The 25077-nt window shown below is 45.8% G+C and overlaps 3 long non-coding RNA genes across 4 annotated transcripts in view; 1 reads left to right on the top strand and 2 right to left on the bottom strand.

Moving 5' to 3' along the window:
- LOC123385512 overlaps nucleotides 1-12214 on the bottom strand; it is a 30122-nt gene extending 17908 nt beyond the window's left edge. Inside the window, exon 1 of the long non-coding RNA XR_006598172.1 lies at nucleotides 12087-12214. This is a non-coding gene — a long non-coding RNA (uncharacterized LOC123385512). The remainder of the gene's footprint in view (nucleotides 1-12086) is intronic.
- Nucleotides 171-9030, bottom strand: LOC109499845. 2 transcript variants are annotated; one of them, XR_002157379.3, is made up of 3 exons: nucleotides 7531-9023; nucleotides 5788-5934; nucleotides 171-4704 (listed from the first exon to the last, which is right to left on the bottom strand). It is a non-coding gene; the product is annotated as an uncharacterized LOC109499845 (long non-coding RNA). The 2 variants fall into 2 exon arrangements; XR_006598173.1 differs by lacking the exon at nucleotides 5788-5934 and having other exon boundaries at nucleotides 7531-9030.
- A 174-nt stretch (nucleotides 12215-12388) lies between the features above and the next one.
- LOC123385513 lies at nucleotides 12389-22519 on the top strand. The gene is made up of 3 exons (XR_006598174.1): nucleotides 12389-13321; nucleotides 20312-20459; nucleotides 20639-22519. It is a non-coding gene; the product is annotated as an uncharacterized LOC123385513 (long non-coding RNA).
- Nucleotides 22520-25077: the final 2558 nt, after the last annotated feature.

Genomic DNA, 25077 nt, shown 5'->3' with positions numbered 1-25077 from the left:
CAACATATAAATTTTGGGAGGACACAATTTAGCCCATGACACCATCTAAAGGAGGAGCCATCACTTGACTTCTGCCAATGTGTGCCATGATAATATGGGTCCAACATTGACATAACATCTTATTTCTCAAGAGAAAACAGAAATAAGGAATTCTTAGTGAAATCCTCAAGTTTTAAGCATAGACAATTTTTATTTCTTCAAAATATACAACCTATAGTGCCCGCAGGCAGTCTGTAACCTCTTCAGTCAGGTATATAGCTTTCCTTGGAACCCCACAGCTGAGACAACCCCTTGAGATTCTTGAGATTAGGCAGTGTAAGCAGCCAATACAGAGGCACAGTGGCCAGCCTCCCGAGCCCCTTCTTTCAGTGACACACTGATCTTGGCCCTGCAATGGAGCAAAGGGCTGAGAGAAGACAAACCTCAGGAAAGAGCACAAAGGAATAAAGTGCATTTCTCCCAAAAGCCTGGGCCCTGGGGTATAGCATCCTGCCCCAGGCTTCCAGCCTGATTCTTCTTGGCCTTTCTAGGGCAGGAGATGGGACCAGGTGACAAGGAGCCAAACGAGAAGAGGGGAGACTGAACAAACTACCACGTGGAAGGAAGACGACTTCAACCTTTTACCTTTCACACCACAACTTCCACCCCCAGCACAGGGCTAAAAAATGGCATTGACCCACATCACCACTCTGGTCTTAAGGGATAGAAGGATGGAGTAAGGATTTGTTTTGTGGAGGACACGTGAATGCACAGAAGAGTTGGGCTCTCCATAGAACCTAGTTGGGAGGCCAATTTTGAGTGATGCCCGGGAAAACACTTTGAATCAATCTGACCTGGCTCTGTCCCACAGATAATCCTATAACCAACCAGGCACAGAAAGGAAAAGATGGCCATCCACATGGCAAAGAGGGAAGTGTCGGGAAAAACCAAACCTGTCTACTCCTTGATCTTACACTTCTAGCGTCCAGAACTATGAGGGAATAAATTTCTTTTGCCTTCAGGCTCCCAGTCTGTGGTTCTTTGTTATTTCAGAAGAGATCTGTGACTTCTTTGGGCTTCCTTCAAACCTGAGGCAGAGAGGCTGCTTCCTGGCGATAGAGGGATTGTTTGGCCCATGATGGGCATAACTGTGCCAGATTCTGTAGCAACCTGGTAGCTGAAGCCCAACAGCCCCCAGAGATGTCTGGTAGGGGGCCAGAAGCTAAGAAGAATGGTAGGCAGGTTTCATCTGTCAAATGGACAGGAAAAAGGCCAAGGGCAGAGAAGCAGAGGAGAAATAGTAAAATGAATTTACATGGGCAAGGGCCATCATGTAATCGAGGGATGGCAAACAGGATGGGACGGGGAGTATCCATTTGCACATGCTTTGCAACCTCATAGGGACACTAAAAGAGTGCTGTGATTGATTAGCTCTGTCTTCCCTGGACACAGAATGGGTAGTGGTTGTGAGTGACTGTGCTATCCCTCCTCTAGAAGGGATGATCAGGGAAGACCAACCAAACACCCGGGCTGGAGATGGGAAATGTCAAGGATGTTTCCAGCTAGAAGATGCCAGAAGCCAGGCAAGGGTCTTAGTACAAGAAGCCAGAACAGAGACAAGGGACTTGCTTGCACCACCTGGAGAGCAAAACAAAAACTAAAGAATTGTGGAGGTCAAAGCAGAGGTGGGCAGATCTGGGGTGTCGGTTTTCAGAAGCTAACGAATAACCCCAAAACCAGAGAAGAGGTGAGAACGAGTAGTGCCCCAAAGCCAAAACAAGCAAGGGGCCGGAACACAGGGTAAGTGGGTGAAATGGACAACAGAAGCAACGATCGAGGCATGAGTTCCTGGAGGATGATTTGGTTGCCAGAGGGGTCAGCCTGAGAATAGTCACCGAGGGATCCAGATGCTCACACCTGACAGAGAACCCAGCTGCAGCTGGCTAAGAAAAGGAGGGGCCCCAAAGTCACCTGAGGCCCCAGCCTAAGGCAGGGTGGTGTCCCCGTCCCGTAAGCCCACTTATTTGTCCACAAGAGCATTTGCTGAACAGCTGCACCGTGTCAGGAGTGGAGCGGTGACAAAACACACTTGCACCCTTGAAGAGCTCGGAGCAAGGCAGGGAAATCAGACAGGCCAAATCACCACAACGAATGTGCTGAGTGCTGTGATAAAGGTGAAATGCAACCCACCACAGAGGCACAGTGGCAGCAGAAACGAATGCCCATATCTGAAAGTGAGCATGCGCTTGTTGAGTGAAGGAACCAGGGCAACAAATACTTATGGAAAAGTACCTAATATATGCCATGCATTATTATAAGTGCTTTATGCATATTAACTCATTTCATCCTCTGAAGGGTGGTATTTTGTTATGACCATTTTACAGATGAAGAAACTGAGGCTCAGATATTAAGTAGCTTGCTCAAGTTCCCACAGCTAGGAAGTTCCAGAGTCACAATTCAAACGTTTGTGGTCTGCTCCCACAGTCTGTTCCTTGCTTCCCCTTAAGGGAAAGGTAGACATGGATGAAAAGGTCAGTCTTTAAAGATATTTCAGGATGAAAATGAGCCTTGGAGTTCATTTAATCCAAGTGATACATGGGGTGGGGCATGTGGGCTAATGCCCTCAACCGTCTTCAATTTCCAGATTGTTCTGAAACCTCTGAGACTGCAGAAGCACCTGTTGTTCTCTATTAAGGAATAATATCCCCAGGACAAAATTAATGGGCACCCAGCAAGGATGCTACTCAATCTGAAATCAAGAGTTATCAAGGACAAATGATCGGGACGCTGAGAGTTATCATCCCAATAAAAAGCCATGATCCCCTGCCCGGTTCCCAGATGTGAACAAGTTTTATGGACCTGGAACCTAATAATGGGGAGGCTGGGTCCTGGAAGGAAGGACCCTATAACATCATGGCAAGTGTAGCCAGTAAGGGTTCCTCCAGTCCATTTGCCATGGGCACCCTAAGGAAAGGGGGATGTGAAACATTTTGAGGTCTACCGAATATGAGATCTGACTTGACATTTGTAACTGGAGACTCAAAGCACCGATATGGCCCTCCTTTTCTTGAGGACATGTGGGTTCTAGGTAATAAATGAGGGTAGTCTGGCCCAGGTCTGGCTTACACTGGGCCCACTGAATCCAAGGACCCACTGATTACCATTTCCACAGTCCCCAAATAAAAAAATGGGTGCACATACACCCACATTGGTCTGTGGGAAAGCCAAGTGGAAACCTCTGAAACGACGCTTCTCCCAAACCCAGTTCAAAATGGTAAATCAAAAGCATTGTAGCTTTCTGGGGGGATGGCAGGAAAAAAAATGCTTAAAGGATATAGGGCTCGCAAACCCCCTCTGACCTCCATTTAATTCACCAGTCTGTCCCCTGCAAGAACCAGACAGATCCTGGAGGATGACAGTAAATGACTGCCATTCAATCAAGCCCAAATGCAGCTGCTATACCAGATGTGGCATATTTGCTAGAGCAGATGAACATAGCCTTGGGTATATGGAATGCAGCCACTGATCTGGCAAATGTATTATTTTCCATCCCTATCAAAAAAGAGGATCAGAAACACATAACACTGTATATTTATAGTTTGATTTGAGGGCAGTATTAACTCTCTTCCCTTCTGTCATAACGTAGTCCAAGATAAAAACCTGGACTGGTTAAACATCCCACAGAATATCACACTGGCCCATTATACTAATGACATTATGCTAATTGGATTGGATGGGCAAGGGGCTACTACATTGCAAACCTAACTAAGCCACATGCACTCAGGAGGCTAGGAAATAAACCCTATGAAGGTTCAGAAACCTATAGCAACAAAAAAAAAAGAAAGAAAGAAAAAAGGTGTCCAATGATCTGAGGAATGCCAGGTCATCCATTTCAAAATAAAGGATAAATTATTGCATGTTGCACATCTCTCCATGAAGAAAGAAGGCCAACAGTGCCTGATTCCAGGAATGGGCTCTTGAGACATATTACTGCCTCTCACCATGCATGGGGATCAGGGCAGTAAGAGTACTCCTGGAAGCCTCTGTGAGTCAGAAATGGCTAGCAATAATTCCACTATAAACAGAAGTGACTAAAACCTCTTAATCCGAAGGCATTCATAACTCCCTTCCCCTTACCAGAATCCCAAAAGGCTATTCCAACACCACCCAACACAAGAGGAAGTTAGAGTGTAGATGTTTTTAAAGGTCGGTCTGAGTGCACACACTGCTAGGGCACCTCTTAGAGTCTCGGGAAGGGGTCTGGACACGTGAGGGGGCCCCGGGGTTTATATGCCATTAGCTTCCAGGTAAGATCAATGATGGCCAGGAGCCAAGCCCATGAACATCTCCTGGAGGGCGGGGTGTCAGGCCAAGGTGGAGCTGGTTGTGAGTGCTGGAGTTTCAGTGCGCTTTCCAAAACTTCTTCTCCATTCCTATGGATGTAAATGCTTTCACCGCTGTGACAATTACCAAGGGCTTTTCGTTTGTTTATCAAACTAGGTTCCATCAAATACTCTCATAATTAGGAACAGTTGGTGAAGTACAGACGCCAGGAGAGGAGCCGACTCTCATTCCCCATCCGAAAAGAGTAACGGAGACCAAGAGTTTGGCTCCTTAGCTTCTACTCTGGGTGGGAATTAGAAATATCTGGACATTCGTGCCACAGTCTGCAATTCCAGAGCTTGAGACCAGGCACGAGAGCTTCGCTGCTCCAGTTTTCCCCACCTGCAAATCGATGGTATTTACTAGTTAGTGACTGCTGGATGAATGGCACTATTGAACTGCAAAATATTAGTATTATTGCTTTTCCTCTTTCATCTCATGGGGCAAGATGAATTTGTGACATGATAATTGTTTCCATGGCAGCAAATCATATTGTCCCAAACAGGGGATTTTATGACTTCATGGCTGGATTAAGAAAAAGGAGAAATCGGAGTGAGAGTGAGACATTTGCTCAAGCGTAAATATCTTCAATGATAGCGAGGGGAATAGAGCAAATTACAGATAGGCAAAATTGCCGCTGGTTTAAATGTTCTTTTTACAAGTTCATCCCAATGCAGAAGCCCCTTCTCCAGGCGTATAATTTGTATAACGATGCCTCTTTGCTTGAATTCACAGAAGGCTAATGGTGAAGCTCGTCTATTTCGGGAATGTTTCGCCAATGCTATTACTAATTGTTTTGCAGCAAATATCTGGATTTCTGCTGTAAGCAGTTTTGTTTGGCTTTTCTATCTGTTTGGGTTGTTTTGGGGGCTTTTTTTTTTACTCCCCCAAGGTTTTATCTCCACAAATTTGCTTGAAATAAACCTTTCCAGATAAAAATTGGCTTTATGTCATCTGAAAAACCCATCAAGAACTCTCTCCTCACTAGAGGTATCTGCATTGCCTTCTGTTAGGTTCCTATTGACTTCATTCTCATATTTCCGGTCTCTCATTAGTCTCTGTCTATTCCCTGAGAAGAAAGCAAAATTTCTTCCTAATTCTGAAGCCACTTAAATTCACCTTAGTTTCATTTAACCACAAACAACAAACAAAGACTTGGGATTTTAAAATCCTGGGTCTGTCTCTCTCTCTCTCTCTCTCTGCCTCTCTTCCTCCAACCTTCCTCCCTCCCTCTCCTCCTCTCTCTCTCTCTTCCTCCCTCCCCCATCTCTCTTCCTTTCTTTCCCTGCTTCTTCTCTTCTCCTTATCTCACCCCAACCCCACACCACTCTTTTTCTGCATGGACTTATTTCCAGTACCTTCCAAGAGTAGTGTCCCCCTCTCTTCCTTTTAACCCTCAAATATCCAGAATCTGCAGATGCCTACTGATTTATGAGCTTCTTGCCAACCAGTTCATCCCGGAGCACCACATGGCTTCCGCTCTCTGAATGTCCTGGAGGTTCACTGCCTCTTATCGATGTCTCTCGGTGATCCTTCCTCGTTCTTATTCTGAAGATCCCACCTTCTTGAATCCTATACAATGAATTACTCCTTGATATGATTCCGTAAGCAAGTGTTCTGTGATGGTCGATTTTGTGTCATTTGGGGTAGACTATAGTACCCAGTGATTTAATCAAACACTAATGTAGCTGTTTCTGTGAAGGCATTTGGTAGATGCGGTTAACATCTACGATAGGTGACTTTAAGTAAAGGAGATGACCTTCAATGTTGCGGGTGGGCCTCGTCCAATCAGGTGAAGGCCTTAAGAGCAAAAACTGGATTTCCTGGAGATGAAATACTGCCTCAAAATTGTAACATCAACTTCTGCCTGAGTTTCCAGCCTTCTGCCTGCCTATAGATTTAGGACTTTCCAGAACCCCACAGTCATATCTGACAATCCTTAAAATAAGTCTGTGTGTGTGTGTTAACATTTCTCGAAGGAAACCTGATTGACACATGTACATAAAGAACATGCTAGGTGTTCAGTGACATGCTAAGAAATATACTGTGAGGAATACAAAGGAAGCAAAAGATGTGGTCCATTTCCTCCCAAAGAGCTTACAACTCATGGAAAAACCAGAACTAACAGTGCCTAAAACAGTGGCATTTTTTTAATAATAAAAATAGGATTTAGATGTTCTGTATAGATGGCCAGGAGTTCAGCAGAAAGAAATATCAGTGAGAACTGGAGGAGTCAGGGCACATTTCATGGAAGAAGTGAGTGCTGAGCTGGCCCAGGGAGGATTTTAGGATTGGCACATGCATGGGGGAGATCAGAAGGCATGCAGGCAAGAAAAGCCAAGTAGAAGAAAGCACAGAGACAGGAATCTGTGCGTTCTCGTTACAGGACCAGGAAGACAGCAGTCTAACCGGAGTAGGGTGCATTTAGAGAACCTGGAAAGTAAGGTTGGAGAGGGCAGACTGAGACAGAATTTGGGGAGACCCCAATAAACCTGGGAGGACTGTTTAGGCCGTGATGTTGTAGAAAGAAATCCTAGAATTTAGAGAGAAAGAGGACTTATAGGTTGACAAATTCAACCCAAGCGCCCATGGGCGCCCAAGGGACAACCCATTTGTCCCTTATAGGTTGGACAAACTCATGCCCAAGTGCCCATGGTTAGTTAGTGGCAGAGCCAGACAACCAGGTTTCTTGACCCTTTGTCTAACTTTGTTCCCACTATACCTCTCTGCCTCTGTACAGAATACAGAAATGATATCATGATATCATGTCAGGGAGAGATTGTCTAGTTGGTGGACTATGGGAGCAGGGATGAGACCTCAGAAGGGAGGCTCCCAGATGTGGGAAGTGAGGGTCTCTGCCAGGGGAGCATGGGTGAGAGTGAGATGAAGGAAGGACATGAGGTTACATAAATTAAACAGCTTCTTCTCAACCTTCACCTTTCCCACATCTTAGTGGTTACAGAGTCCATGACTCCTTCCTGAAACTGCCACCCTCATCTTCTCTGACCCTTTCTCTCCCTCTCCTCTCTTTATGGGCCTTCTCTGGATCCTTCCTCCTCCTGTCTCATCAGTGTAAGTGTTTCACAAGGAACCATTTTTGGCCATCTTGTCTTCTCTTTTTCACAATCCCTTGGCAATCGTGACCCATCTCTTGACCTAAACCCTTACCTTGGTAGTGGCCTCCATATTGCTACTTCTAGGTCTGACCGTTGTCGTGAGTTTCAGGCTTACAGGTTTAACTACCCATGGGAAAGCTCCACTTGGATGTCACAATGGTGCCTCACATGCACTGTGACTGCAACTAAACTCATAACTTTCCTCCTCACATGTGGTTCTCTACTCTTCCCTATTTCTGATTTGGGGATTGGACACTTGAGGTCAATATCTCAGTATCGTTTTTGCTACTCTTCCCTCTTTTGTTTGTTCTCCATGTTCAACTGGATGCAAAGTTCTGTTCATTCTACCTCAGCAGTATCTCTGCCATCCCCCTGTGGCTGCATTCCCACATCTGCTTCTACTCCTACCACCCACATTCAGGCTGCTGTGGCCTCCAGCCTAGACGATGATGCTCTATCTTGCATTTCTTATCTCCAATCCATTTTCAAAGCTGTAACTAGATTAACTTCCCTGAAACACAGCTCCGATGCATTATTTACCTGCACCGTATTGTTGAATCTTTTCCCCTGCCTTCCAACAGAAATAAGTCTCCGGCCTGTCTTCACCTTCCTTCCAGCTCCCCCCACCCCCACTTCAAGCTCCAGCCCAGCTCAGCGATCATCCTCCCTCCTCACTTATGGCTGTCTTGTGTCTGGTGTTCTGTTCATGCTGTTCCCACTGGCTGAAAGGCCAACCCCAGGGTTAGCATGTCCAAGCATGACCTAATTTTCACGGCCCATCTCAAATGTCCCTCTTTCTAGAAGTCTTCCTGAACTCAAATGGAAGTAATTTTCCTCTCGTCTATATCCTCATAACCTGAATCTGTAACTCATTATTTTCCTCCTTAAAACTATTCCTGAACATGTTTTACCTCTAGCTTTGGTTACAAAGTCTCTGAGGGTAAAGAAGAAATCTTTATAGCACCAACTCCAAAGCATTTACACAGTGTTTTCCATATCCTAGGCAATAAATATTTCCTTAGTTAATGAATTCTGAAAGAAGAAATTGTAGGACTTGGTGTGGTTTGGGAAAAATTTTTAAGATAGGAATGCAAAAAAATTGAAAGGTTTCAGGCTTAGCTGGGAAGAGGGAAAGTAGTGACATTGGGAGGGGAAAGGGAGTCTGACAGGGGATTTGGGGGCTTTAGGTGACAATGGGATTTCAAAACGGAAATGGCTACCAAACAGCTGGAAATATGGGCCTGAACTCAGATGAGATGCCAAGACAGGGGCATAGACGTGAGAGGTAAAGCTCTGAGAGCACACGTGGTCCCCAGTGAATAACGTGAAGAAAGAGAAAAACACAGGTGAAGAATCTGCCCCTTGAAAAACAGGAGAACAGAAAACGAAGAAATTGCTGTCAAAGAGGAAGAGACAAGAAGTAACGTTGTAAGGAGGACAGCATTTCCAGAAGGAAAGAGATGCCGACAATGTTAGCTATAGAGACATCTGTAAGTCACTTGCCGAATGAATGTTTATTGAACATCTCCTATGTGCCCGGCACTGTTGGATGTCCTGGAGATTCAGTGTTAAGTACAACAGAGTCACAGTCCGGTGGGGAAGAGGAGAAATACACATCACGGATAATATACACATACACGGATAATATACACATGTGTATAATAATACACATACACGGATAAATACACATCAGGTGGCAATGAAGTGCCATTAAAGAAAAGATAAAGCGGGGTAAGGGGATAGAGGAAGGCAGGGGTGTTATCTTAGGTAGGATGGCTAGGAAAGTCCTTGCCATGGAGGTGACATTTGAGCAGAATGCTGAATGAAGAAGCGAGCCAAGTAAATATCTGGGGAAGTGAAGAACCCAGATGGGGGCAAGCATGGTAGCTTCCTTCCGGGTGTCTTAGCTCACTCTGATAAGTAAGAGGTAAGAGCATGAGATGAGAAAGGAGAGGCAGTGTGGAGATTTGGGGAAGGACAGACAGCCACTGGCATGGGCCGGGTGAATGTGCACGCTGGATGAATGGAAATGGTGCCGATGGAGGCAGAGGTGCTATAGATGGGGAACGGCAAGAATCAAGAGTGAGCTGGGTCTTTCTCCAGCAGGGCCTCTGCTTCCAAGGCATAATCCTCACCTGGTTCACCGTCTACCTCCAGAAAAAGCTGGCTCTTCCTGAGTGCCCAGTCAGTAAATGCCACCATTTTGCCAACTCCCTGACAGAAACTTCTGAGAAACCTTCAGTGCGTTCTTAGTCTTTTCTAATCCAGTTCGTTAATAAATCCTGCCCTCCTCTCTCAATATTTAGCCTTCCTCCCTATCTTTCTCTTTGTACTGTCACAGCCTGAGAACAGACACCGATCCTTTCCCCTGGAAACCTTCTTCCTCCTCAAACTTCTTCCCTCTAAATCTACCCACCCTCCTCCACTGAACCTCACCACCTCAGCCAGAATTACCTTCGTCTATTGGTATTGCTTTTATTGAAGCGTTGTTTTTATTTTGCTTTTCTTGGGCTGGGATTCTAACAGCTTTCCATATCACCAAAGACAGAGCCTGAGGTGTTGAACATTTGTATCGGGAACAAATGGGACCTCTGCCCAGCTTAGCCTCTTCACTTGTCCCTCTCCTTGCCCCAAACCTGTTCCCAAGCTGGGCCACAGGCTCAGCCATGCCGTCTGGGTAAGCTTGCTGATTGAGCCGATACCAGCCACAGGACTCCCTGACTCTATCAGGTCATGTAATTTCCACATTCCCTTCATCTTATGATTTCCACACTCCCTTCATCTCGTCCCCGCGTTGGTGTGCCCATCCTCACCCGTCAGCTCCCCGCCCCTGGCACAGAAATGTGACATCAGGGGAGCATGTGACCGAGTATGGTATAAATCTACGGGTTCAACTGTGAGGATGACTCCCTCTCGAAGCAACTGCTTAGATCCTTGATCTAATCATTCAGGGAGGGGGAGGAGGCACTGATGAAACCTGAAAAGCCCAAGCACGGTGATGTGCTCACAGCTGAAGCACCACAGCAAGGAAAATAAATCATAAATAAGTAAAGATGCAGCATTTCTACTCCGAAGCTTTGTTAAAAGGCAGCGGCAGGGCAAACCCAGTTGTCACAGTAAACATGTGCTTGACTCTATCAACCTTCGATGGGTTGGAGTTATAGGAAAATGTATTCCCTCCTCAACCCCCAAACCCCTATTCCCGTGATAAAACAGCAAAGTCGTGGGCCAGAAACTGGGATTTTAGCCTTTCTCCAAAGAATCTCCTCCTGGCTCCGGAAGAGCTGGGAGGTCTCCCTCTGGCCCCATTATTCAGGGGGAATGAACACCATCAGCCCGTGAACTAGCTTGACATAAACTCGGCCCCTGAGACTCAGAACCTGGCTTCAGAAGAGCGGGAGGGGCAGAATACAAGGGAAGAAGAGAGGGTAATAGCCTTCTGGGCTGGCCGATCTGCGCCGCTGCAAACACCAGGAGAGAGGGAAGGAAGGCCTCGATAGCCTACCACCTTAAGTAGAACCAGAGAGCCCAGCACCTCTGAGACTTGCTGTGGCTGAGGGAGTGGGTGAGCAGGAGCCCCCGACCATCCCCACAGCTCCCAGGGGACGCCACCTCTGCGCTCCCCTCTCTGCTCCTCTTGGCCTCAGCCCTCTCTCCAGCACGCGCATACACCCACGGTCAGGGACGTTGATGCTCTCCTCCTGGGTGAACTCTCTGGTTTAAGCTCTAAAGGCAACTGAAAAACCTTTAAAAAAAAAAAAAAAATCCCAGGGATCTCTGTGGAGGAAATCTGCTGGAGGGAAAAAAAAAACAAAAAAAACCCAGCAACATTTGAGTAGCATCCCCAGCACTGATGGTAGCGTGCGGCACAAAGGAAGGAAATCTTCAGCCGTCAGTCCTGAGCGCCTCTACCAGGGAAAACAATGAGGAAATGTCTATCTCGCCTTTGTTTGGGGGGGAATTTCTTAAGAATTCGCGTCCCTGCTGCTATTTTCATTCTCTTAGCCCAGTGCAAATCCTGAGCCACGCGCTAGAGGTCGCTGTTCATCACAATCCAACCTCTCCTCCCGGTGAGGCCCGACCGCCTGGCGTCTTCCCAGTCTTCCCCGTCTTCCCAGTCTTCCCCGTAGAGGGAGCAACCAGCCGGCTCTCCCTGCAGGAAAATCTGCTGGGTCACACCCAGACCAGGTGCGTCAGGATGCACCCACCTGCGAGTACGTTTGCCCTTCCTTACACAGACGGAAGTGCAAAAGGGGGGGGAAAGCATATCATCAGAGGTGCTTCAAATTAATTAAGAATTTTTCGAAGCGCTGCATAATTTGTAACCTTTGAACACTTCCCCTATTGCTATGCCTTCCCCTCCTCCACTGCCCAGCTGTATCACTTCTTTCCAGGTGACCCAACAAGCAATTGGAGGAAGGTGCAATAAGACCGACTTGAATAAAAGCCAAGGTTTAAATACCAGCCAAACCTGCAGCTAGCCACGACCACAGACGCCACTGGGTTTTTATCCCTCCCAGCTGGTTCTGTGCCCAGAATATAAAACAGCTAAGAAATAAAATGACAAGACAACAGAGCCGATAACACTGTAAGCAATTACAGCCTCACCTGATGCGGAGATTTCTAAAGCTTCTACTCAAAGAGCAGTATCCAAATCGAAGGCCATTATTAATGACCCAGAGCTCGGCCTGGCGGACTCCTGGTATTCCTTCCCTAAGTCTCCTAATTACATTCGTCTGTCCCTTCTTTAGTTCTAACTTTGGAAATTGCAATTCATTCCACACAGAGCAGTCGCAAAGGCGAGATAGAGGCCAGAGTTGATGTATAAGTCAGCAGTACTTTTGTTTCAAGGCAAGTCACAAAGCATTTATTTATCGTTTGCTGCATTTCCACCTCTGTCCTTTACTCTGGATCCAAAGAGTGACGCAGAGTCATTACACCTGCAGACACGGGTACAAGACAATGTATCATTCAGCCTTACGATCGTGGCACAGACTTCAAGTCTTCAGGAAATTCCTAAAAGTGCCCAGAGCACCAGTGGAGACAGGCAAAGACTTCTTGCACCTACTTCTTGAGGGTGGTGAAAGGGGGCTAGGAGCACAGGGGTAGGGAAGCAGACGGGAGCCTGGCTTTTGTGAGGGGACCTCCTGCCTGCAGCCGATGTGCTGTGGCTCAGTTGGAGGGGAAGTGGGGACCCACCAAGAGTGATAAAGGGGGGGGGACATGATGCTTCTAGGGAGGCATCTGCACTCTTTTGTTGTGGCAAAATATACATAAGATTGGCCATTTTCATCATTTTTAAGTCTGTCATTCAGCGACATTAAATATATCCACATTGTTGTGTGACCATCACCAGTATCTGCCTGCACAACCTCTTCATCGTCCCAGACAGAAACTCTGCACCCCTTAAACAACGACCCATTGCCTTTGCCCAGCCCTTAGTGACCTTCATTTGATTTTCTGTATCTATGAATTTGCCTAGTCTATGTACCTCATCTAAGTGAAAACATGCAATATTTGTCCTTTTGTGACTGGTTTATTTATGTAATGTAATGTCTTTAAGGTTCATCCATGTTGGAGCAGGGGTCAGAACTGCCTTCCTTTTTAAGGCTGAATAATATTCGATTGCGTATTTGTTTTGTTTTATTTTATTCATTTATTCATCTGTAGATGGGCAGATGTTTTGTTTATTCATTCATCTGTAGATGGACATTTGGGTCGTTTCCCCTTTTGGGTTGTTGTGAATACAGCTGCTACGAACGTCGGTGTACGAGGACCTGTTTGGGATCCTGCTTTCAGTCCTTCGAGTATGTACCTAGGAGTGGAATGACTGGATCAATACGGTAATTCTATATTTAAGTTTTTGAAGAACAAACTGTCTCCCACAGCAGCTGCACCATTTTACATTCCCACAAACAAAACACAGGATACGAATTTCTCCACATCCTCAGCCAACACTTGTAATTTTCTGGGTTTGGTAGAGAGATAGATAGATAGGTAGATAGATAGATAGATAGATAGATAAAATAGCCATCCTAATGGGTAAAGTGGTATCTCATTATGAGTTTGATTTGCATTTCCCTAATGATTAGTTACATTGGACATCTTTATTGGGCTTATTGGCCATTTGTGTCTTCTTCGGAGAAATGTCTATTCAAGTCCTCTGCCCGCTTTTGAATGACCGTACTCTTTTGAGGCAGTATGATGTTTCTATCCTGGCTTTGGCACCTCCTAGCTATGTGACGCAGGGCTAATTTCTCTCGGTTCCATCATCTGTGAGATAAAAATAGTAGTATTTACCCCATAGGATTGTATGAAGATTAAGCGAGTGCATATCCATGAAGCACTGTGAATGGTGCCATAGCAGATACTCAGTAAGCGTTACATTCATCACTACATGAGGTGGCTTGGAGAGGGGAACGATGGAGGGGGGCAGGCAGTCAGGAGATAGCACCCTACCACCAGTGTTGGTGGGACTGGCCTCAGAGATCCTCTAGTCCCGCTTCTGTATATAAGGGGAAAGGAAAGAAACAAAATGTAAGCCCCCAAGCCCAGGGGCAAGAGGGGCCCTTGAAACCATAGCTCCAGAGTCCAAGCCCAGGCTCCTTCTACCACACTTTCTGCTAACTTCCATTCCAGCCTGTTAGTGTCCTCACGGGATAGGGCTTGAACATCTTCAAAACCACTCTGACTTCCTCTTATTGGTATTGTATCGATGGATCTGCAAATGTTGTCAGTTCTGAGGCTCAGAGTGGGAGCCCGTGTGAGCAGGAGGCAGCGTTGCCTCCAAAGTTCCCTTCTGGGGAAAAGGAGCCCTGGGCTCTTTCAGCGCTTGGGGTTGTCCAGCTTTCGGTCAGCATCACAGTTCTTGATGACCTCCCACCTTTCCCTCCCACTCCCTGCATATGTGGGAGAGACCAGTTAGAGGAGAAAACTAGGGACTAGAAGACCCTCGCCTGGAGTGACAACTCTTGGGACCTCCCTCAAAAGGGCCGAGAATGTAGGGAGCCTCACTCCCCTTCGGATGAACGTCTTACTGAATGGAACCCGGCTTGTCTGTGTGTAACTCCAATTATTCCGTGCCCGCCAGCAAGCATGACAATGCTAACTGCCTCCTGGCCCCCCCATGGTGGCAGGTGACACAGAAATGGGTGGACAAGTGGACATGAGATGAGCTGAGGCCGCACGGTCCGCCAAAGGTTTTTATAGCACCTCAGAAACCCGGTATCACTGGTGACATCAATGTGGCCTCTTTTCTTTTTTTTTTTTTAATTTTTTTTTCAACGTTTATTTATTTTTGGGACAGAGAGAGACAGAGCATGAATGGGGGAGGGGCAGAGAGAGAGGGAGACACAGAATCTGAAACAGGCTCCAGGCTCCGAGCTGTCAGCACAGAGTCCGACGCGGGGCTCGAACTCATGGACCGTGAGATCGTGACCTGGCTGAAGTCGGACGTTCAACGGACTGCGCCACCCAGGCACCACAATGTGGCCTCTTTTCATAGTGCCTAAAGCTAGAGTTCATTTCCAATTTCCTAAACTGTCCTGTCTCCAACAGCATAATCCGTTAACATCAGCTTTACGTAAACCTGGACGCTCTGCACCTCTAGCTTCGATTTGGCTAACGTGATTCCTCCCGTTCACCGCCCTGAACAACGCAACGCGTGCTTTATCTCTGACTAAGCCCCGTGGCCCCTCTCTCGTACAGTCTGTTTTCTGATGATTCACATCAAATTTCCTGTTTGGCTTCCTTTATAGCTGCATGGCTCCTGGTGTTTTTATCCATCTTCTCATGGTGCATCCGGCCCAAGAATGCTTATCACACTCGTCAGTTTAGCAGTGGTACCTCACCAATGCTACCCCAGGCAGGAGAGGAAAGTTTCATATTTAAAAAATGTTTAAAAGATATTCCTTCTTCCTTCTACTTTTCCTCCTTATATAATGGTGGTTTTTTTTTTTTTTTATATATATAACCCCAGGGTCCTCAGTACAAACTGCTGTCATAGCATGTGCAATAAGCAGGAAGCACTCTTGGGCCAATCACCAAGACCTCCCATCGGCAGGGGGATGTGGGCAAGGGACACCAGAGCGAACGGTGGCCCGCAAGGCCGTAGGTGTTTGGAGGGAGAGGTCAGAGCTTCGGGGTTGCCCAGGACACCAAGCATGATTAAGGTCACATATATGGCTTCCACACCGGTGGTTTTCTTTGTTTTATTTTTTTTTTTAATTTTTTTTCAACGTTTATTTATTTTTGGGACAGAGAGAGACAGAGCATGAACGGGGGAGGGGCAGAGAGAGAGAGAGGGAGACACAGAATCGGAAACAGGCTCCAGGCTCTGAGCCATCAGCCCAGAGCCCGACGCGGGGCTCGAACTCACGGACCGTGAGATCGTGACCTGGCTGAAGTCGGACGCTTAACCGACTGCGCCACCCAGGCGCCCCGACACCGGTGGTTTTCAAATTGCTCCGCAAAGGTGCCGACAGAGAGAATATGTGGAGAATGAGGGCCAGCCAGGCTCTGGGCCTCCTCCCTCGATTCAAGGAGAGCAGCTCTGAGTTTATATGTTTCATACAAGCTTTTCTTTGGGTGAAGGGCCTCTGTGGCCCCAAACATGCATACCCACTGATGTGCTTAAAGGATCACTGTCCCAGGAGAAGGGACCTTGATCCTGACCCAGCCCCACAGGCTTTGGGCAAAACATTCGAGGTGTCTCCGCCATATCTGAAATTAAAAGACTTGGATGAGGGGCGCCTGGGTGGCGCAGTCGGTTAAGCGTCCGACTTCAGCCAGGTCACGATCTCGCGGTCCGTGAGTTCGACCCCCGCGTCGGGCTCCGGGCTGATGGCTCGGAGCCTGGAGCCTGTTTCCGATTCTGTGTCTCCCTCTCTCTCTGCCCCTCCCCCGTTCATGCTCTGTCTCTCTCTGTCCCAAAAATAAATAAAAAACGTTGAAAAAAATTAAAAAAAAAAAATAAAAGACTTGGACGAGTAGCTGGCCAAGACCCTTCCTGTGTGATGATCTTCTCTTCAATGTGATTTGTAACCTTTAGATGACCACATCAGTTCCGAATCAGAAAGACTTGGAACTCAATTCCAGTTCTGTCACTCATAGCTCCGTTACCTAGGCAGGTGCCTTCTTCAACCTGAATTCCAGTTCACCCCTCCTGGAACCACTGATCACATTAATGGGCCTTCAAGGTTGTTGTAAGGGTTAAAAATAATATATAGAACTCTTTGCATCCCATAATAATTGCTCAATGAAAGGTAGCTGTAACCTGCCATGATTTTTATGCATATCCCTTTAACTCGGCCATGCTAATGCTAGACATTTAACCTACGGGTATCTGGGTGAATGTTCACCAAGGTGTTCATGCAAAGATATTCTTAGTGGCAAAATCTGTAGTACCAAAAAAAAAAAAAAAGAAAACAAAGAGAATGTACCCATCAATCAGGAACTGGATAAACAAATCATGGATTATGCCTCTCTGTATATTTGTGTTTTGTGACCATGTGGATAGGTTTGTTTATTGATCTATTTTATCAAAAGTAGGATTATAACCTATCCTTTTGTTTGTTTACTTCTTCACACTCCTCTATATTAAAGGTAAGTTCAATAAATGTTATTTTTTTAAATGCAATGTTCTATACTTTATGTATATGTGTGTTAAATAAATATTTACCATGATGAGGCTGGCGGTGCAGGTGATGCTGGGTCACTTTTAAAGGGTGTAGAAATCTCAGGATGTCTTCCAGATCAACTATCAGCAAGGACCAGGCTCTTCCGATGGATTTTCTCTGGCCAGTCTTTTTCTCTGGCCACATCTGCTCCACTTAATAAATTATTTGTGTCTTCCTGGGACCTTCTCCAAGTGAAATACCTCTCTGGCCCTTATTTGTATTTATTTTTTTCTGCTTTGCAGCAGGCAAGCTGGGAGAAAGGAGAGCTTACAATTCTTACCGGGTCTCAACACATAGCTGAACATCACCAGGGCTCTCCAAGGACACAAACCCAGCTTCCAGGTTCTCGGTGTTGGTTTCTCAGCACTTGGACTTGAGAGTGAAGAGGGCCTACATCCTTGAGCAGATGATCTGTTCCACTTGCAGAAAAACAGGCTGCTGTCTTTATATATAAAGCTCAGATCTTTGAGGTTTCTGTTTTATTCTTAAGATCTTTTCCTAACTACCTCGTAAAGTAAAGCATTCCCTTTTCGGGCACGGGGCCAGTGCTAACCATATTTGCATCATACAAATTACAAACTCTAGCCAATACAATTCCCAGAATTTCTGGCCCGGGAAATAAATTTATAAGTAAGTTTGTCTGGTCCTGTTCTCCCCTGTGAGAACATCCTGCACCCCCCCCCCGCGCCCCCCTCCCCCACATTGAATGTCAAACTACTTCCTCTGGCTTCAGGGCCCCATGGTGACATCCTGTCATATCTGATCTCTTCTGAACTGTGTCAAGCTCTACACAACTTTTCCCTCTCATTCCCCCAGTGCCCCTATACCCTTCCAACTCCCCTACCTTCATACAAACTCAAATTTTCTCACTCCTCATGTAACTATCAGGAGGCAAGTAAGCCAACTCACTAACTTATGATGTGAATGACGGATCACCTGTTAATTTTCTTGGGAAAAGTGAAGGTTTTATCGGTGGCATTTAATGCAAATATTTACCCTGTAGAGATTACAGATTCTCCTCATTTTTTCCCCCCATCCCTAACCCAGCCCCGAATTAGATGTTGCTCCACTGTCCTATTGTCCTCAGGGCTGAGAAGATCTCAGTGCATCAGGAAGAAGGCAGCTTCTCTCCTGATAGACTGTTCTCCTGTGATCTCGACTCTTTCCCACTCTGGATATCTTCTATTTTTTAACTCCCTTTCTTCTTTTCTTCCTCCATAGCACAGAGCCTATAAGCCTTTACTCTGTCTCTCAGTTTCATTTTCTGGGCAGCTTCTAGACATTCTTTTGCTCTTCTCCTATTTTCTCTTTCTCGTGGTTGCTCAGGTGTATAGAAACAGATCACAGAGGGACTCTGCTTTTATGACCAGAGGTCTCCCAAATGCCAACTTTTGTGCATAACCACGCAGACCCTGGCTTGGGGAGCACAGTGTAGAAAAAAGTAGCTAGGATCTGGGCGAAGAGCCTTATCCACAGAATATATATTGCTGCCTGTTCAAGGGCCGCTCAGGTGTCTTGAGTGTAGTCTTGGACACCATTTATTTTTCTTCTTCCTTCTGCCGCTCTCCACCCTCAGGATCTTCCTACAAGGACCATTGCCCCCTGCTATCCCACAACAACTCTGGCTACTTGTTGTAGTTCTCTGAATCACAGTCTGGAGGTGGGTCTTTCTCTCGCATTGTTCAAACGACCTCTAGTAACTTGAAGTATGAGACATTTGGGCCTACTCAGTGGCTTGGACCTGCCATGGGACACTTTCTTCATTCAAGTGTAACTTTCATGTTGTTTCACTTTCCCTCCCCTTTGGAAGTTGGCACAAAGGCTCTGGACCGGAAGGCATCGTGGAACGCTGGCTGTGTAAACTAGCACCCAAACAACTCGTTGATAAGGCAAAGCCGAGCTTTTTGCTCACAGCGGTGCAGGAGAGCACTTGTCCTCAGAATCTCGGTCACACTGCAGAGCGAGAGGGGCTAGGGAGATACAGTTAGTGAGATTTTGAAGGCTGGCTTGAGACAGGTGTTTCAATGTGAGGGCATGTTCAGGACTGAGGAAGCATCATGATATTGAAATCTAGTATTGGTAGACAAAACAAGGCAAAGATTTTGAAGCAAGAGGCTTCAAGTCCTAGGTTATAAGCTATCATTTAATGCTTTTTAAAAAATTTATTTATATTCAAGTTAACATACAGTGTAGTCTTGGCTTCAGAATTAGAACCCATCGATTCAGCTCTTACATATGACACACTGTGCTCATCCCAAAAAGTGTCTTCCTTAATGCCTGTCACCCATTTAACCCATGCCCCTACCCAGCAACCCTCAGTTTTTTCTCTGTGTTTAAGAGTCTCTTACGGTTTGCCTCCCTCTGTCTTTAATCTTATTCTTCCTTCCCTTTCCCTATGTTCATCTGTTGAGTTTCTCAAATCCACATATGAGTGAAATCATGTAATATCTGTCTTTCTCTGACTGACTTATTTTGCTTAGCATAATACCCTCCAGTTCCATCCATGTTCCTGCAAAGGGCAAGATTTCATTCTTTTTAATCGCCAAGTAGTATTCCATTATATATATGCACCATATCTTCTTTATCCATTCATCAGTTGATGGACATTTGGGCTGTTTCCATAATTGGCTTTTTCAAATTAAAGACTTTACAGGTCTATCAGCAAGTCCCTGCAATAATCAATAAAATCACCTGCAACTTTTTAAAAACGTTTGTTTTTGAGAGAGAGAGAGAGAGAGAGAGAGTGGGGGAGGGGCAGAGAGAGAGGGAGAGAGAGGATCCGAAGCAGGCACCTCGCTGCTAGCAGAGAGTCTGACTCGGGGCTCAAACTCATAAACCACGAGGTCATGTCCCCAGCCAAAGTCAGACACTTAACCAACTGAGCCACCCAGGTGCCCCAAATTATCTGCAACTTTTACCTCCCAGATAAGAGTTTTCTAGAATAATTAAGTTATCTGATGAATACAGTAGAATGGTAAAGTCATGTGTAAATAGTAAGCTGTGTAGGAGGTTTGATTCTTATAAGTCCCAAAAGTCCCAATAGTGCTATCCTTAATTATCTCTCTCTATAGCCAGCCCCACGCACCCCTGCAGAATCCATAGACCCAGAAGCTTCAGACCATTTTCTTTTCTTATAGTGCTTCTTTCCTCGTCCAGGTCACTGTCTGCAAAGTAAAAGATTTCTATTTTCATGGCCAGCTCAGCCACATGCTGTCTCTCCTTGACGTTCATCCAGATCTCATGCAGACAGAATTCCTCCCAGCCTCTTGACAGGCCCTGACGGGCCTGAATTCACACACACTAGGTATGTAATATTGACTTTTCCTCCATGACTTTCATGGGCAGTTAAAGATTTTGTATAAGAGGCAGAATATAAAAATTGGGCATGTTCCAAAGTGACACCACATTTTAAAGGACCATAACAAATAATGCACATAAATGGCTAGATGTCCATCAACATTTTTACTCCCTCTTTCATTGCAGAGTTATCACTGATCTCAGGCAAGACATCAGGCAGGATGGAAGAAGCTTGGGTCTCAGGATCATCAAATGGAGAAAAGCCTGCCAGTCAGGAAATGAGGGAGAAATAAACTCCTATTGTGTTAACCATGAAAAAATGTTTGGTCTATTTGTTATAGCAGCTAATACAGGAAGCAAAATGATAATACTCCCATAGGGAGTCAGAAGAAAATGATCTCTGTCATTGTTTTGAACTGAAAAACCACACCAGAGTGAAGAACACTGGCTCCAAGCTTTGGGTGACCTTGACGGAAAGCCAGAGCAAATTAACTTGGCTTAGGCATATTAATGAAGTGGCAGGTATTTATAGAATGTGTTATTAGCTAATCATCCTTTGAAAACCAGTTTGCTTCTTGGGGAAGGTTTTGGCAGCTGTGCATAGGCTGATAGTTCCCATTGTCTCCCTGCTCATAGTCATAAACTGAGATTATTCTAATTTAGGTACTTCGGATCAAAAAAAGAGATGGGGTCAAAGTTATATTTGAGCCAGAATCTCCTCAATACGTAGGTCATTGTCTCTGGGGCTCAGTTTGACGCAGAACTGAGGGAAAGAAACCTCTGCCAGCACCCTTCTAAATATCCTCATGGCCTGGAAGAACCAATGCCCTTGTGACAATGGAGTCCTCACTTTTGGGGACCATCCTGCAATTTTGCTTCCTTGAGTGTAGGTGTTCAGGCTGAGTCACACAAAACAAACAAAAAAACCGCAAACAAACAAATAAAAAGAACCCACCACCAACAACAAAACACAAAAAACACATGCCCACAAGGATAGGCAAGAGCCCCCTTCTCCCCACGTTTCTATCATGTTTTAGAGAAAGACATAATGTTGATGAGGGTACAAATTCACACTAGTTTGCCTGGGGTAACAACTGTAAGAGGGCTCAGCCATGGTGGTTTGAGGTGGGCCCCAGCTCAAGATCACTGCTTCTCTGCGTGCACCAACGCTGACTAACGTGCATTCTGACTCTATCCCAGCACCCGTACACTCCCAGGAAGGATTCAAAAGGATTCAGCCATCTTCTCCACCTAACCCACCATTTTCCATAAAAGAAGATTGCTAAAAGCAGTCAATTTCATGAGAGAGAGGTAGTTGATAGGCATTAAAGGATTATAGACTATCGTAGGAGGGAAATATAGAACACTGTATATAAACGCTAGGTACATGCTAATTAGCCTCAATACGGGAGGCAGGTCTTCCTATCACAAGTTAAAGAGTGCAGTAGATTCAAAAAAGTCTTTTTTTTTTTTTTAATTTTCCTTTCTCAGTAAAACTTTTACAATGGGGAGAAGATATAGCATTTGGCTCACCCATTCTGGGTACAAAAGGATTCCACAGGCAAACTACATTATTAGAAGAAGCTGTCCAGCTCATACTTGTTCATTCATTAGCTAGAGCATGAGAGGTGTCTAACGAACTGGTTTTGTGACATTCTCATCTGAGGAAGTCACACGGGCACCTTCAGCACATTTACATGTGTGAGTCCTGGCTTTGGTAGAGTTTTCTGTGGGCAAGGCTCACATGAAAGCATTGGAAGGGGTGGCTTTTCTGGGTTTAGATCCGAGTAAGTAGAGAAGTTGACTTCGGGGACTGGAGGGCTTGGACTCTGGCAGACTCAGCACTAGGTGCTGTTTTTAGGAGTTCTTCAACTTTATTGACATGAAAACTTCCAAGTAAAATACGACTCTGAAGGAAGGCACCTGTTTGAACCACCAAATGCAAAAGAAATAATAATTAAAATCTCTTCTCCTTAATGGCCATCTTGACTCAGTTGTACGTCTTCTGGGTAGTGGTTCACATTTCAGTACTTGAGGAGCATAGGGAATGCCTTGGATTTTATTATTTCTCATAACAGGGATTTAAAAATAAATGTATCTAAATTTGGGGCGCCTGGGTGGCGCAGTCGGTTAATCGTCCGACTTCAGCCGGGTCACGATCTCGCAGTCCGTGAGTTCGAGCCCCGTGTCAGGCTCTGGGCTGATGGCTCAGAGCCTGGAGCCTGTTTCCGATTCTGTGTCTCCCTCTCTCTCTGCCCCTCCCCCGTTCATGCTCTGTCTCTCTCTGTCCCAAAAATAAATAAACGTTGAAAAAAAAATTAAAAAAAAATAAATTTATTTTTGGTTCAAGTGTAGTCCTTGTTCTGAAGTTTCTAAGCAAAAATACCTAAACTCAGAAGTTTAGACTACCTGAGAGCTAATGAAATCAGAGGGAATGTTACTTTGAATAGACTGTAGTATTATCCTTTCACCTCCTCAGCTGTGGTGGTGTTCCCTCACCCTCCTGGCCTGTAGTGTTGTTATCCCCTCCCTTCCTAGACTGTGGTATTGTCCCCTCAGCTCCTCGGCTGTGGTGTTGTCCTCTCACCTCCTGAGCTGTGTGGTGTTGTTCTCTCACCTCCTGAGCTATGTTGGCGTTCTCTCACCTCCTGGGCTGTGGTGGTGTTCTCTTACCTCCTGAGCTGTGGTATCATTCTCTCACTTCCTGAGCTGTGGTGTTGTCCTCTAACCTCCTGAGTGGTGATGTTGTCCCCTCACCTCCTCAGCTATGGTGTTGTCTCCTTACCTTCTGAGCTACCAACAGCCTAAGTGCTTCTAAAGCGTACCTTGCCTGCTCTCCAAGAGTGGCAGCCATACAATGAGAAAAAAGTGGCTTTCCTTGTGATTTGTTTCGATTTGAGGAGTAGAGACCCCCTGAAGCCAAGTCAAATCAACAAGACTTATTATGGGTCCACAGAAGAAATGAAGAAGATACAGAGTTCCAAGGACATCCAAGACCGGGAGCTATAATTGAGCTAGGTCTTGAAAGCACTGAGGGTGGTTGTAGCTTCAAGGACACTCAGTTGACCTCAGAGGTAGAAATTAATAGACCTTCACTCCAAAATCTCCAAGATCTGCCAAAACTTGTCTCCACTCACGTCACTGCTCTGCTCAAAATGCTCCAGTGGCTCCCCATCTCAGTCAGAGAAACAGACTAAATTCTTACCATGACCCACAGATCCTATACGATTTTCACTCCCTCCGCCTCAGTCACACTGCTGTGACTGGCCATGCTGCCTACCCAGTGACCCTTTAAACTCTAAGAACATCCCCGTCTCAGGGATTCTGCACTTGCTGTTGCCTCTGCCTGGAATATTCATCCCCAGCTCTCTCCTTGTCACTTCTTTTAGGTCTTTGCTCAAACGTCATCTTCTCAGTGAAGCCTTCCCTCTATCTGAAATTGTAAGCCCACCCTCCCTTAATACTTCCTCTCCAACTTACCTGAATTCTTTTTAAAATTTTTTGTTATGAAAAATTTTAAACATGCTCAAAATGGTGTAACGAAACCCTTCCATTCATCATTGATCAGATGCCTCAACTTCACCAGTTTTGTTCTATCTATTCCCCCTCCATTTTTTTCCGCATTATTTCTAAAACTCCCAGCATTTATCACTATCTAATACATTTTTCTTTTTCTCAGTTATTTTATGTCTCCCCACTAGAACGTCAGCTCCACGTGGGCTGCTGTGTTCACAGCTATACCCACAGCACCTGTAAGAGTGCCTGATGTAGAGTAGGTACTCATTAATAATGGCTGAATGAAGCAATGAAGCAGCTACACCCCAATATTGCCTGTTTTCTTCCCCTACTTCCGCCTCCACCATCTGACCTGCACAGCCGTGAATGCCTCAAGCACCCCTACTCCGACTCCACCCAGTGATTGTCAGCCACCGCCCCTACTTATCCCCATCCCAGACTCTCTATAGTTCCTGGGCCACATTCACAAGGGGCAAAACCTGATTGGCCCAGCTCTCTGTGCGCTACGTCACAGTATTCTGGCAAGTCTGTGAATGAACTCTCCTGGTGTCCTCTTGTCACCACTTGTCAGCGGTGTAAATGTGGGAATCCAACAGAGGCCATAGATGGGGCATTTCCCTGGAAAAGAGTGTAATTGACACCCCTCTTTTACCCCACAAATAATTTGCCAGCAAATTTGATGAGATTAGGCTATGTTCCTTTTTAGGTGGGCCGGTAACTCTCTCGGGTAGCCAGCCTCTAATCGCTTGAGCCATCTTGGAGTTATTGTGTGTATCCCATAGAGAAGATATTTTTTTTGCCAGGCTCCACCTGTGAGGGAGGAAAGAATGCACGGGGAACAGCTCACCTCAGTTCAATATCTCTCTTCTACCACTTTCAAGGTAGTCAACCAGCAAAGCCCTCTGGGCATCAGACACTCTCCAATTAGGCCTTCAATAAAAGCCAGGAGGTGTTGTCAGCCATGATGACAAACTAGAAACCTGAAGGACCAGTAATATGCTGGCACCCCGGCAGCCACAACTAGGATTGCATGGCACATGCTCCTTGCCAACAGCGTTTCCAGTCTACCTGCCAAGGGGTGTGGCTTCCTCCTTGGCCAGCTCCTCTGT

The sequence above is a fragment of the Felis catus genome, chromosome B2, assembly GCF_018350175.1.
Source record: "Felis catus isolate Fca126 chromosome B2, F.catus_Fca126_mat1.0, whole genome shotgun sequence".
In the NCBI taxonomy this organism is placed as follows: Eukaryota; Metazoa; Chordata; class Mammalia; order Carnivora; family Felidae; genus Felis; species Felis catus.
The sequence above is the reverse complement of the archived record's forward strand: the minus strand, read 5'-3'. Positions and strand labels throughout refer to the sequence as shown.